General features: G+C 46.1%; 1 long non-coding RNA gene across 1 annotated transcript in view; it reads right to left on the bottom strand.

Annotated features, from left to right (window-relative positions):
• LOC137210875 (uncharacterized) overlaps positions 1-14241 on the bottom strand; it is a 34891-nt gene extending 20650 nt beyond the window's left edge. The window contains exon 1 of the long non-coding RNA XR_010936761.1: positions 14137-14241. This is a non-coding gene — a long non-coding RNA (uncharacterized lncRNA). The remainder of the gene's footprint in view (positions 1-14136) is intronic.
• Positions 14242-15439: the final 1198 nt, after the last annotated feature.

The raw sequence follows: 15439 nt of genomic DNA, 5'->3' as shown, positions 1-15439 counted from the left end.
AACCTGCTGCTTTCAGATTCTGGTGGTGTCTGTCTTAGTCTGCTCAGCTGCCATAACAAAATACCACAGACTGGGGGTCTTGAACAACAGAAATTTACTTTCTCACACTTCTGGAGGCTAGAAGTCCAAGATCAAGGTGCCAGCATGTTTGGTTTCTAGTGAGAACTCTCTTCCTGGCTTGTAGATGGCTATCTTCTGGCTGTATTTTCACATGGAAGGGAGAGAGACAGAGAGATCTCTAGTGCCTCTTGTTACAAGGACACTAATCCTATCATGAGGGCCCCACTCTCATGACCTCATCTAACCTTGATTACCTCCCAAAAGTCTTATGTCCATAGACCATCACTTTGGGGGTTAGGGCTTTATCATATGGATTTTAGCGGGACACAATTTAGCCCATAGCAGGTGTGAAAGCAGAGGTCTAGGGAGGTTCTGTGATGGAGGGAATTGTTCTCAGGTGATGATGTCCAGTCCAGGGCTCCTCATTTTCTTCTGCACAGCCTAGACTTCCAGAGCAACTGCCCTAGGGTCTTGACTTCCTCAATCCCTTCTGCCTTTTTAAGGGCTGGGTGGGTTTAAGGAAGGATTTCTGGAGGCTGCCTTTTCCAAATCTCATCAGGAGCAATGTTAACAATTATATTAGAAATAGCTATCATATACAGGGCCTTGACTAACTGTTCTAAGAAGTTCACAGATAGTACCTAATTGAACCCTCACAACAACCTAGGATAAGGCATTCTTTTTTTTTTTTTTTTTTTTTTTGCGGTACGTGGGCCTCTCACTGTTGTGGCCTCTCCCGTTGCGGAGCACAGGCTCCGGACGCGCAGGCTCAGCGGCCATGGCTCACGGGCTCAGCCGCTCCGCGGCATGTGGGATCTTCCCGGACCGGGGCACGAACCAGTGTCCCCTGCATCGGCAGGCGGACTCTCAACCACTGCACCACCAGGGAAGCCCATAGGATAAGGCATTCTTATCTCTTCTTCATTTCACAGCCAGAGTACAGAGATATTACATGATCGTGCAAAGTCACACAGCCAGAGGCACCACAGTCAGGAATGGAACCCAGGTGTCTGGCTCCAGAGTCTGTGCTCTTAATCAGCACCACCCTTTGGGATGGAATAGAGAACACCATAATCAGGAGATGGGCAAGAGTCACCCTCCCCTGGGCTACGTGTGCTGGAACACATCGACTGTGCCCTGGTCAGCGCTGGAATGACACGAGAGGCTGATTTTGAGAAAAATCAAAGTGTAATTGACATATGGGTGTTTCTCAAACTGAGAACCAGGCATAGACTTGAATTTTCTGCTTCTTCCAAAGTCAAATAATGAAGTAGACAGACTTATTCTAGCCATAATCCCAATTTCTTGTTTTCTAGGAGGATATAGGCCAAAGGTTTCTGGACCTAGGATCACAGACTCAAAAGACTAGGATTATTAAGTCACCTGAGACCTTTCGGTGCCATTGGACAGGACCACATGAAGCAAGATGCCGTTTTAGTGTTAAATAGTAAGCGCTGGTCTATCCCCTAGGGGTGGTAATCTCCCCTTCTTCTGGGTGACATTCAATAGTCATCAAGGATGTTCATTGTGCTGGGTGTCCACGGCCTAGACTTCCGGTCCTGTGCTGTTGAAATCTACATCTCGACATTGATTCATGTCAGTCCCTCCCAGGGCTCTTATCATCAGCTGTTGCTCTGGTTGGATGGCCCACAGTATGTCTATGTGTCAGATCCGGGAGTTACATTGACGAGGGTTCAGTCCTGGCTTGTCACTGGGTCACTTTGGACAAATGACTTCACCTTCCCAAATCCCAGCTTCTTCCCTTAGAAAGCATAACAACTGCATTGCGGGTTGTTGTCTGGGTTAATTTAAGGTGTCTGCCTTCTAGTTGGGGCTCAATAATGTTAAGGGTTTTTCCCTCGGGTGCTCTAGGTTGTGCATTTTTACTTAACAAAATGCTTCTGCTAGAGTGTAAGTGATGCCATATTTCTTCAGTGGGTTGTTTGTTTGCCTTTGACTGTGAGTCTTTTTATAACTGAGATGCATTCGTGCTTCTGGGTAAAGAAACAGAAGTTAAACCACGGAAGAAGCAAAGCTGGGGTTTCAGGATAGTTTTGGAAATGTAAGGATCGCCCATTGGCGGAAAAATAACAATGATTTAAAAAGAAAAAAAAGAAAATCCTGGGGGGAAAATTGCACTGAATTTCATTCCATTGTTTCAAGTCTTGGAGGGCTTTTAAAATTGTTATTTTATGTCATGGTCTCAAAGACGAGCGCCACAAAATATCACTGTCTCCTAGAAAGATTCAAGCAAGTGAAATTAGGGAATTGGAAGATCAAGACAATAGCAAGTAATCAGTCATCAGAACAAGAACAAGGAGAGAGAAGCATCCTCACAAGCTCAGAGTAATATTTCAGAGCAAATTCTGCCTGAGGTCAAGATGCGCTCAACAGTCCTGCCCCAGGCAGCAGAACTGGCTAGCAGGAGATGGATGGTTTAAGAGTTAAAACATTATCATTTACTCTCCTTCCCCGCAGATCTCAGCTTTCAAAGATGATTTTCTTGCTAATTCTTTAGTAACAGGGAGCAGCTGATGCATGATGCTGTTTCTCTCCTAGGGGAACATGCACTTTGCTGGCAGAAAACACAGGAAAAAAGAAAAGCCACACAAGCGGATTGATGAAAGATCGTGATTGGCCGAGAAAGGAGGTTGGGAAGTTACCCGTGGAGATGAAGCACACAGATTTAATTTAATATTGATTTCAGTTTTGGGAGGAAGAAATTGCCCTTGCAGCTGAGCGTGCTGTCATGCAGAAGTCACTGTTTTCTCATTCTGACCAACACTCTCCGCTCCTCCCAGTAGCCTCCCCACATGCACGTGTCTTACACTGAGAGCATTTTGAAGGGTTGTTCATTCATTCGAAGCCTATGGAGAGGGGCATATTAAGTGCATTCCATCAAAAGCACCTCTGTACAGTGACCAGGAAATAGACGAGTTTCCTGAATAGGATGCTTTTCTTTTCAATACCATTAGCATCTTCTCTAACAAACCGAGAGCCTGTTCTTACAAATGATTTTTAAGAAACAAACCATCACTCTGGTTTTGCCTCCTCCACACAAAAGGATTTAAAAATAACCAGTGTTAGGATCAAACACTGGGTTAACTATTTCTGGTGCGTGTTTTCCTTTCAAGTCATGAAGGGCATGATATCATTCAGCGCCATACCTGTCTCCTGTGGCATCTTTCTGTATCTCTGTCAGCACAAACACTCACCCCTTTGTCCCCTCACTGCCTGACCACCTGAAAACCATTTGACCGGCACATAAATTGCGCCAGGCAAAGGACAGGAGGGTTAGCTGAGCTTGGGGCCCTGCCAGCCCTCCCATCACGTAATAAGAAAGCTCTCAAATAAACACTGTATGATTTAATTGAATCTGAGCTAGGAGCTATGGCTTTACAGAAACTAATTACAGCAGGCAGCTTGGCATATTAGTGTAGTAAATCTCACTGATGTCAAGCCCTTGAGCTACTGTGTCGGTTTCTTTGCTCTCTCTTCCACTTCTTTTGCTTCTGAGTTTCTTTCATTTGGTCTCTTTCCACTTAATTTCATGTCTCCCTCTTCTTTCTGGCATGTTTAGAGCTTGAATAAGGGTTCAGCACTGGTAGCCCACTGATTCCTGCTTCAGATCAATGAACGTGTATGGATCTGTGTATGTGCGTGTACACGTGTGTGTGCGTGTGTGTGTGTGTGTGTGTGTGTGTGTGTGTTTTGGTCTTTCTGCCTGCAATGGACATGACAATTCAGGACAGAGTGGTGTAAGGGTGGGGGCAGGAGGCAGTGGATAAAAAAATTATTCAAACTTCTTGCCTTCAGATAGCTTTATCATGGGTGATATGGGGGTGGGAGTGGTTATGAAAAGGGGAAGAGGCCAATTATGCAAGCCACTAGGCTTGAAAACATCAGGCAGAGTGAGGTAAAGACCACGTGTCGTGAGAGGGCAGATGGAGGCGTTTTAATTCTGATCAGACGAAGCTTTAGCTTCTTTCCTTCAAGGCTACCGTCTGTTTCACTTAGGAACAGAATACTCGATTAAATATTATGAGTGAATGAACTCATAATTACATTTATTATTTACTTAAGAAGTCTGGAGCTGGTCTCAGACTTTGTTTAGTTACTTGGTTATCCTTCCATGCTTTTTCCATCCTTCTTTGCCATCCTCAGTGTTTATGGCTTTTTGGTCTCCTGCCTCATGGCCTTAAGATGGCTGCCGCAGTCCAGATAACACATGAGCATCCCAAGCTTAAAGGAAGCAGCAAGGGCAAAAGGCCTTCTCTTTATTAGGCTCTAGAAAGAAAAGTTTTTCCTATAGCCCCCAAGAAAAGTTTTCTTATATCCCCATGGTCTGAACTGGGTAGCTGGCTATAAGGAAGAACGGGAATGTGAGTATCTGGCAAAGGAGAATGAGAGGGCCATGATTCATTTCCTAGGGATGGATGCATTGTCATTCTAGTAAAATTGAGATTCTGTGAGACAGGGGAAGCGGACTGAAAGGGCAACTGGGATGGCCAATGTATGATGTCTGCCATGCTTTCCTCGGGTATATTTGAGAAAAGGGCTACCTGTCTTACATTAGTTACTGAGCTGCCTTCTTACAACCCCCAGCCGATGCTCCTCACGTAAGTACCCTCCTCTGCCGTTTGCTTTGCTGCTGGCCACCGCAGGAATTTTTCAACTACAACCCTCTCGAAACAATACTGCCTTCTTCACACAGGCCTACACATAGGATTTCACATCAGACAGACCTGGGTTCAGATCCTACCCCAGGGGTACTACTCACTTGAGTCGTGCCCTGGGTGAGTTTCTTAACCTCCTTACTCAGTACAAATGCACATAATAATTTGTATCTCCTTGAGTAGCTATGAGGATTAAATTACGAATGTCAAGTGCTTAGCGCTAGGCCCGACCTAGAGAGGGGCTCAAAAAATGATAGTTTTCTCTTTTCTCCACATTTAAAAAATAATAATAGCTGACATTTACTGAGGGCTTCCTATATGCCTGGCACAGCTCTAAGTGCTTAATACAAATTAACTCATCTAACCCTCACAACAGCCCAATGAGGCCTGTACTAACAGCATGTGCATTAAGAGCTGAAGCGATGAACAAGAAAAGTAAATTTGTCTAAGATTCCAGAGATAGTGAGAGGCAGAATTAAGATCGAATCCAGGCAGTTGGTGTAGAGCCTGGGCACTGACCACCGTGTGTATTTTCTCCTACTCACGATGTGTCCCTCCTGGAAATGGGTTCATAATCAGCTAGGACCAAAGTTTCCTATTAGGCAACAGACATTCAACAAGGGGCGACCTGAATAAGCACAGGCGTGTGGGTGGAGAACGGTGGGTTCCTCTGTGGGGCAGGGGCTGCGTCCTGTCTGAGAAGGGGGCACAGCAGGAGAGCAGGGTCACGTGAGGGAGTGGGGGGCAGTGACGCCCCACACTACACGTCAAGCTATATCCCACAGAAGGGTTTCCTTCCACCACTGTAAGCTTAGCCAGCCTCAGTGTGGTTACAGCTCCCGGCTCCCTATGCGAGGAGCCTGCCCTCGGAGAGGTGGGATACACGTTTCCTGCCTCCAACCGTTAGACTATTTTCCAGGTGAAAAGCTCAGTATTGGAACCCAGCAGCGTGAGATCCTTTTGGTATTCCAGGTGAAAAGCTCAGTATTGGAACCCAGCAGCATGAGATCCTTTTGGCATAGCTTTTCTAATGGAAAGAAGACAGAGCAGTGTTTTATAGGGGGAAGTGGCCAGCTTTCCTTTGGCTTCTGAAAGGACTACTCAGTTGCACTGAATGATTCCAACCGACAGACATAGGCTGCAACATCCAAACAGTAGGTGCCCTGGGGGGCTCAGGAGCTAAAGCACCTTTTAGTCTGAGATCCCAGCCAGACAAGGGAGAGGGGAGATCAGAATGGGACAGTGAATGGGACACTGCTCTGTGGGCAGTCCTAAGTTTAAGCAATTTCAATTTGATTCTTGGATGGGAATGCAAACATCAGTGTCTGTATTGATATACACTCCATTTAAAGAAACAGATGAACCACAAACCACACTGGAAAGGTAATTGATGAGGACACAGCATTTTTCTTTCTTTCTTTTTTTTTTTTAAATGCTATCGCACCGGAGTCCGTGAGGTTGGCCGGAAGGTGGTGGGTAGGGAACACGCAGGTGTTGAAACAGCCTCACTTGGAGGAGGTAAATTCCCCTGCACATCCCCTGGCCCCTCGGTTGTGGTTTTGCTGCCTTTGGATTTTGTTTACTTGTTTGAATAAAGGATGAGCCCTCACGAGGATGGGCCAGAAAGTTTAGATAGTGGAGTAGCATAGGCCTGCCTTGAAATGAGTCTCTGCATTGCATGTGATGAGTTGCATGTGAACTTTTGACATGCCAGGCATAGAATCAGCTGTTTACTTAGGCCTCTCTGAGCATTGCTGAGCCCTAGATAATGAGAAGTTTACCATTTTACAAGGGATTTCCTGGTACCCTATCTCACATGATTTCCGTCACCTTGGCCGGAAGTAGGATAGGGGAGATTTTAGTGTTGTCCCCGTTTTTACAGAGGAACCCTGGACTCGGGGCAGCTAAATGACTTGTCGTCGGGGAAGGACTCAAACTTCTTGTCTTTGGAAACAAATCCCACCACACCCTCAAGCCGTTTCCCTAGTGGTTGGGAGTTCTCCCCAGGCCTCCCTAAGATGCTGGGACTCAAGCTCCCGGTGTGTCGGGAAGGTGTTGTCCGGCAGAAAGGAGGATGGAGAGGCTGATGTTTTGGGTCACCAGCTTGCTACCTCCATGGGGTCGGAGATGCAGATAGGTTCAGCAGGGCTTCGGAAATAAGTGTGGCTTAGCAGGAGGGCAGGAGTGTGCCCATATTATAGACTCATAACGATCTGAACACTGGAAGGGACATCAGAGGTTTCCCAGGCTTGTTCTCACAAATGAGGAAAATGAGAATCTAATTCTCTACCCAGTTCCAAAGAGTGGGATTTTTTCCCCCATACCAAGCCGTTCTCAGACACCAGCTGGGGGTCATAGAATTCAACTCAGTCCTGGCACTATGGACCTGGAGAGAGCGTCAGACCCCGCAAGTCAAGGGCTCTGTCTTACCAGACTGCTCCCCTCACCCACACTTCAAGAGGCAGGTTCAAGGCAGAAAGAAGGCAGAACGGTGGGCTCCTGCTGGCCAAGACTGTTCCTTCCGCTCAGGAAAGGAAAACCCATTCTGGAAGCCGCATCCAGGAGTCTTCTCCTTCATTCTATGGGCCAGAACGGCGTGCTCTGGCTGCCTAGCTACAAGGGAGAGGGAACCGTAAGCTGTGGCCTCTGCAGTGGAAGGCAGCGAGGGGGCAGGGGAGGGGACAGGGCTCCTGGGGGTCCATCCACAGTGTCTGCCTCAGGGCCCACCCTGGATTTCCAGGAGGAGGGACATGGGACACAGTCGTTGACTCAGCCTTATGTGTAACCCAGAGCATTGGGTTTCCTACTCCTTATTTTTAAGAACCAGGTAGAATTGGTTCAAGTCTCCGTTTCTTGGTACTCCCAAGGTTGTCTCCAGGATGTCTTCGTATTAGAAGGAGGTGTGTGTTCTCATGGTCACCTCTGGCTTGCAGCTCCGTGTCAGCGGCAGGACCACATCGCTGCCTGTGGGCGCTGTCCACCGTTTCCCTGCAGTTGACCCAGATGTGGATCTCAGAGACTTTCTTTTCTTTCCACCAACCTTCCCGGGCTCCAGGTGTGTGCATTTTACTCAGGAGTGAGTTTAGAGTCGGGTCCACTGACATCAAAGCCAAGGAAAATTCCATGGAAGAAAGCGAACTTGTTGCACCATTGTTTCTGTAACAGTTTAGTCAGAATGAATTCTTTTCATTGCGTTTTCCCCTTTAGGACAGGCTGAGTCTGTTTTCTAAAGAGCTGTCTATGCCATTGTTTATGGGATGGCGGGTTCCCAGAGCAGGGTGGGTGTTTAATAAATTACTTAAATAAAAGGGAGGGCAGTCATGAGTCAGGAAGCAACCACTCAAATACAGGAGAACTTTTGCGAAAGTTTGGAGAATCGGAGGCAGAAAAACCTCTCTCGGCTGCTCAGTGTTTAAAAAGGCATTTTCTCCTTGCACCTTTCACGTTCTCATGTGAAAAATGTTCTTACTGTTATCTTGGTGGAAGGACTAGGTTTCGGTGTGAAACTGTCATGGTGTCAGTGGCACTTTGATGATAAAAATACTTGTATATGTCGTTCAAAATATTTTCCTGGAACTTATCTTTTCCCACCACCTACCCACTTACCAGGATTCTTTGCAGACTCTACGTGTGCTGCGTTTCTGAGGCTGCCTTGGAGAAAGAAGCTCCAGGATCTTGGGCCATAAATAAGGGCACTAAATGTTTTTTTCTTTTCTGCTGGGGAGTGTCTTTGGGCCTGAAACATGTCTGCGTATTTACTGTGGCTCAGTTTCCTTATGTGAAGAGTGGAATTGTCATTTCAATTCCATGGATTCCTCAATGCCCTGAAGACTTTCTGATGGGCAATTTTCAGCCAGCTTGTGTAAGAAACACTGCTGGGCTACTAAGACTTCAGGAAGTCGAGATGTGATTTCGGAAGGTGCAGAGATCAGATTGGGCACTAAGGGAATTTCACTGCTCACCGAATATAGATAATGCCCTTCTAGGACCAGAATGGAGAGAAGCCACCTGTGTCAGGACACTCTCGTTGATGGGTCAGATGATGTAATAGCTCCGTCAACTCTTCACTTAAGGCTCTGATAGATTTCAGCTGCTGTTCTTCTTTTTTGTTTCTGTTTTTTGGTGGGGTTCGGGAGAGAAGGATGGGGGACGAGGGCTGGGCTGAGCTGTAATGCAAGATCCCTTCTCGGAGGAATCAGAAGTGGAAGCAATCGTTCACATTTGATAGCTCATCAGCCTACAGGAGGGAGCAGAGTGTGACACGGAAAAATCACATGGGGCCACGAGGAAAGTGGGAAAAATCCATTCAAGATGTTCATTACCACGTGTGAAAAGTCGAATTGATTTCCACCAAATGGCTTTACATGGTCTTCTAGAAGGGTAGGTTAAACAGCCGCTTAGCTAAACAATGCCCACAAATATTTTTCTCACCACCAGTGGGTGATGAGAAACTGAGATTTGCATGAAGTTCTTGCAACACCAACACACCAACACACCTCAATTTCATTTTTAGATAAAGAAACTGAACTCGAAGTTTACATAGCAGAACAGGAGCTGAGAGGATCAGTTACATCGAGTTAAGACTTGACCATTGCCCCATGACTGTCTTCTTGCCTCTGGAGCCGGGGGTGAGGGAGGCTTTGAGGGTGGGTGCCACGCCAAGTGGACCATCTCATTGGTAGCTCGCTGAGTGGCTGAGGCCAGACTGCCACAGCAGCAGAATAGATCAACCACCATCCTGTCTTTCCAGAAGAATTCCTCCCCATTGTGTTCCAAACACAGAGAACTAGTTACACGTCTCCAAACATGGCGTCTGCTTGGCTCTTTTTTGCACCTTTGCGTATTCACTCCGTCTAGAATCCCTTCCTCATTTGCTCTTCTGGGTAAGTCCCTCTTCATTCTTCAAGCCCCTTCTCCAAGGTCACCCCTTCTCAGATGCTTCAGCCACTTTACCTCTCCAGCTCCAATCACCCTGAATGCTGTCCACACCCAGACACGTATCTCCCTCTCTCCCGTCCTGTGTCTACAACTTTCATTTCTGTAGACCTAACACCTCAACAATGCCTGGCATTTAGGATACAGTTTTTAACGGATTAATTATTGGATCAATCTCACCATGCTCAAAGCTGGAAATGTACCAGTGGCATCACAAGTCCCACAGAAAAACCCATATTAATTCACTCTTGTTACATCTGAACTCTTGGGGGAGTTGCTGGGAGCTCACTGAGACAAACCCCAGCCACTGGGTGTGTGCAGAAGGAGAGCAGAGAATCAGCATTCTACAATCAGGTTCTACACCTGCCATCTCATTTAATCTTCATATCAGCACTGCAAAGTAGGCGTTCCTATCCTTACTTTACATTTGAGGAAACTGGGGCAAAGCGAGGTTTCCCATGAGGGCTCCCCAAAATGGCAAAGCCAGATTTGGACCTTGTTGGCTAAAGGCTAAAGGTGATGCTGTGGACCACTGGGTTGTATTTATTGCCTTTTAACACAAGCATCACCACATGCGTTCAAGGGTACAATGCTGGCAGTGGGTGGGGAGGGCTGGGGAAGGGTGGCTCAGCCTGCGCTGAACATATTTTTTTTCACCTCCAGGCTTAGAGTAAGACTTCTTAGTAGATCAGGCCTGGGGGCTGGACTGGTGCTCAGGTCATCTATTTGGAAAGAGACCCATGGGCCTCCCAGAACCAGGACATCTGCAGTGTCTATAATCAGATGTGTCATTATTGAAGACCAAGTATGAGGGGCTTCACACACAAACACACACACACACACACAAGCGCATTCCCCCAAAGAACTGCTTGTTGGAGACCAGGCAACCAAGGCTCCGCAGTCTTTCCCAGTCAGTATCAAGGGGAAAGATCCTGCGTGGGGTGGGGCGAGAGGCAGCACAGCCGTCTACAAAACAACACCAGTAAGAACAAGCCCTAGGAGGCCAAATGCTCCGCCCCTGCCCTGCGTTTGCTCAGAGTTCTGGGCAGGAGCTTGGGGTGGGAGGGGACAGGCTTTCGGCTGCTCTACACCAGCCCCAGGCAATGGTCGGAGTCCAGGATTTGTCTTGGTTTTGCAATCCTGGAGGGCTTTGCTCCTTGCTGCAGACCCAAGAGCTGCCAGGAAGCCCCAGCAAATGCCTGAGAACGAAGAGGCAAGAAACACGCTCCGAACCCTTTTACCAACTGGCTCCGTCCCAAACCAAAATGAGAAATGAATTGCTGGGGTGTGTGTGTGTGTATGTGTGTGTCTGTGGTCTCAAGCTGGTGGGAAAGGAAAGCCCTGTTTTAGATGGGAATATTCCGTTTGGACCATTTAAAGGTATGGTCAAGTGAGTACAGCAAATGAAGTTCCTGTATATTTGTCCCTCTGAAAAGCTGACCTGATAAGCTGTAAAATTTTAGCACCTCAAGGTTTCTTAAGTACTAACATTGCTCGGGGAAAGGCGAAGTGTTTGTTTAGCTTGAGACTGTGTTTTCTGAACAGGGAAGATTATCACCCTCATCATCAACTCCATGTCATCTCCATCACCATCTTTTGTTAAGCACAGTTTATCAACAAGCAATCTGCTGGAAGTTTACTGATACCATGTATCACTTTTGTAACAACACTGCTGGGTTGCTACCCTCGACCTTATTTTACAGAGGACACAACTGCTGCTCAGGTTGCATAAGTGATTTGTCAAAGACCGCACCGCTGGTAGTTACATTTAAGTCTTTCAGGCTCCAAAATCCACACTATTTCTGCTTACTTCTCTATGTGCAAATATTTATTATTATTAATACAATGTCTCAAGCCATAGGGTATGGGAATGACTCTTCAGCAGTAGGGTATGGGAATGACTATTTCCTCAAGGGATTGGGTTCTTATAGGAAACTTTGGGTGGGTGTGCTGTTACCCCAGCCAGGGATCCAGGAGCCAGGGCCTGCATTCCGTTTCTGGTTCTCAATTACTTTTTCTATTCTTCTTTTTGATAAAATAAATGTGATGCCACTTACCTTTACATGATTTTGTAAGACTTGACGGATTCATGTCCATAAGTTGCTCCAATCTCTTAGTTTTAAGGTATTCACACATTTTGCTAGTTGTTTTGCTTGTTTTCTTTTTTAATTTAATTTTTTATTGAAGTATAGTGGATTTACAATGTTTGTTAGTTTCAGGTATATTTGTTTGCTTGTTTTTGATTAAAGTTAGACCATATTTACTTCATTTGTGTCTGAGCTGAAGTTTTTGGAGCCGTGTAGGTGAGAGGCCTGACCTATGACCTCAGGAGATCGGTATGATCAGCTCACCATCTGGAAAGCTCTTGGAGGCCTTCTTTCCATGAAGTGCTGGCTTCTAGGGAATCATTAGTGTCTAGGAGGTGGCATGTCCTTGTCTTGTATGAAGGGGATCAAGTGTCCAAATGTAACTAGCTCCTTTGGTATCACAACTCAATCTGAACACGAACATCATACTTCATGTAAAATAACGGGGTTAAAACCAAGGCACCCTGTGCATATCTGACTTTTTAACAAAAAAAAAAATCAAGCCAAACAATAAACAAACACCAACAACCCCAACCTTTCAGGACTTTTCTGATAGCATCATTTGACTGAAATAATTATAAGATAAAGCTTTTAAATTGCTGAATATCTGACAGTCCTCTATGAGGACATAAGAAAAGCACCATTGATGGGAAGACGTATGCCCAGAAATATTTAAGATTAATCAGTACTGTTTTCAAGAGGTTTACACGATGAAACCAATCATTCTCACAACAATTCTATATCCTTTTCAAGATGAAGACCTGGGCACAGAGGAGGCAAGTAAGTCACCCAAACTCATTCAATAGATATTTATACTTTCAATAAATTTGTTCAATAACTATTTATTCACTACAAAGCCCGGCCACTCTTCTAGGCACTGGAGGTGGAGCAGTGAACAAACCCAATGCAGATCCCTGTGCCCAGGGAGCTGGTATTTGAGACAGGGGGCGACTCCCAAACTGCAGATCTCATGTCCAGCGGGACATCCTTACCTTTGGAAGCCCCAGGTGTGAAAATTCACACCTCCAGACCGGTGGCTGGATCTTTGTGGTGGGAGTTTGTTTTAGTAAACTGATTTTACACTGTGAGTTCCAGAGTAACAGATATTGACGTCTCTCTTGTTTCCCCTCAAACAGGTATGAGTGAGAGGGTGTTTGAGAAATATTGGCTCTTTTTTAGGATTATGAAACTCCTGGTCCCTTGCTAATTAAGACTCTTTGCCCCATAGAGCAAAAGCTTCATTATAATCAGAGAGACAGAGAGGGACTCAGAAGGGACGAAGGCCTGAAGCCGAGCTCTCAGTGTGGACACCTTGGTTCAGTCCTATGCACGGTGCAGGTTCATTTTCTGGATTTGTGCTGATTTGGTCTAAGCTGCATTCAGCTGAGAATGGGAACCACGGGGATGCTCTCTCTAAGCATCTGGAGGTCTCTCTCCCTTTGATGTCAGCTCCCCATGCTTCTTGCAGTCATAGCAACAAAGACTGTGGGCTCCTGAGGGCAGAGGGGCCTTTCCTCTTCCTATGCCTGGTTCCTCAGAGAACTGGCTTATTTAAGTGCTTGCCAAATGATGAATGGATAAGTGAAAAGATCCCAAGTCCAAGAGTCATGATAGCTAGTTTGGGGTCTTAGAAACTTAGGGCAGGGGCTCCATGTCCCTGCCCCCATATCCTCATCTATAAAATGAGAAGGCAAGTCCCCTCAAACTTAGGTAGCTGTAGATGGTTTCTGTTCCAGGAATTCTTATTTGCAACCATAGATATGGATAGCCTCTAACTTACATTGCTCTTCTGTTTCATAGTGAACCCTACGGAAAACCCCAAACGAAATTACCTCTGATTTTCTACAGGGTGCTGAGGGGCTGAAGATTTTTCGTTAGGAAAGAGGAGATTTTTATTAGTAGTAGTATTACTGTTATCGATCAGTTATTGAGCACTTAGAATATTCCAGGCGTTGTGCTAAGTGCTTTACAGATATTATTTCTATTAATCCTAACAGCGACACTATGATTTGGTCCTTTTATTTTCCTCATTTCATAAACAAGAAAACCAAGCCTCAGAGAAGGTTAATTAACTTAAGCAGGCTCACCAGCTAATAAGTGTTGGAGACACACTCGTGTGTGCACTTGTGTGCGTCTATGTATTTGTGCAGGTGTGTGCAGGTGTTGACGTCTTGGTGTAAGAGCATCTCTTTCTCCTTGTATTTTTCTCAATTCTCCAGGAAGGTCTGTCTATCCCCCAGAGGATACCAGACTCTGGCAAAGATCCACAGCTGAAACAAAGCCCCTTCCTGTCCGACCTGCTGTCTGAGTCTGTTCGGGCTGCTATGACAAAATACCACAGATTGAGTGGCTATAAACAACAAACATTTATGGCTCACGGTTCTGGAGGCTGGCCATCTGAGATCAGGTGCCAGCATGGGCAGGTTCCCGTGAGGGCTCTCTTCTGGGTCGCAGACTTCTCACTGCATCCTCACGCGGTGGAGGGGACTCAGGAGTGCTGTGGGGTCTCTTATAAGAACGCTAATCCCATTCATGAGGGCTCCACCCTTGTGACCTAAGCACCTCCCCGAAGCCCTACCTCCTAATATCATCATCCTCGGGATTTAGGATTTCAACATAGGAATTCTGGCAGGGACACATTCTGAGCATAGCCCCTGCCTGAGCCTAGCCAAGCCGAGGTGTGAGAGTAACTAGATACTTTACACAGAGGAAGGGCAAAGTGAAGGGCAAGCCAGGACCCTAACTAACCAACTTCTACCAGCCCCAAGCACCTCGGTGGTCAGGGGCATCGGTAATCTGTATGTAAGAACTAAAAATGACTCCCGGGGGAAACTGGGGTTGTTAAAACTTCTGAAAACTTTTGTGATCCTTAATTCCAGTTGCTAAAATGCCTTTCCATAGGTAAGCCAATTTCACTCAACTCTTCTTTCTCAAGGTTGTAACCATTTTCAACTCAAAGAAGAACATTCAGGCGTCTAGGAGTCCTTGATTTCAAACGAATTTGTCTTGCTTTCTGTTAATACTAACAAAGCTGTCATTGTTGGAAACCAAGGGCATTAAAACCCAGAGCACAACTACTGGCCTGGGGAAATCAATCAGATGATAACCGCTTTGAGAAACAGGCTCTGTGTTGGGACACACTGGCCAGTCTCCTTAGGGCACACCCAGGATCTCATTACAAACCACCCACCCCATCTTGTGTAGGCTCCTCTGCACAACTCACATGCACAAAATTACCTCTGTTGGTAGGACATCCTTCCCCAGACAATGGGTTTGCTGTGCGGTTTCACAGAAGAAACACCATAAGCCGAAGAATTGATGTACATGTCATAGTCTGGTGGCGGGGACACCTTGGTAAAGAGCACACAATACATTCAGGGGGGCTGATCACGCTGTGTTTTGTTGGGCAAAGGCCCAAGGCCACACACCAGCCCACTTGCTACCTACAATACCTGCATTTAGTATCATTGGAGAGGCCCTCCAGGCCTACCTACGAACTGAAATTATTATGCACAGTTTACCTGGATTTCAACATGCTGTTGTTTACTCTTGCTGCTGGGTGTGCAAAACAATTGTCGTTACTTCATGTTTGCCTCGCCTTTGTTCCCCTGAGCCAAGTGCAAGCCCCAGTCAGCCTCTGCAGGTCTGAGTTTGAGGGTAACTAACAAAACTTCTCATTTT

The sequence above is a fragment of the Pseudorca crassidens genome, chromosome 18, assembly GCF_039906515.1.
Source record: "Pseudorca crassidens isolate mPseCra1 chromosome 18, mPseCra1.hap1, whole genome shotgun sequence".
Lineage (NCBI taxonomy): Eukaryota > Metazoa > Chordata > Mammalia > Artiodactyla > Delphinidae > Pseudorca > Pseudorca crassidens.
The sequence above is the reverse complement of the archived record's forward strand: the minus strand, read 5'-3'. Positions and strand labels throughout refer to the sequence as shown.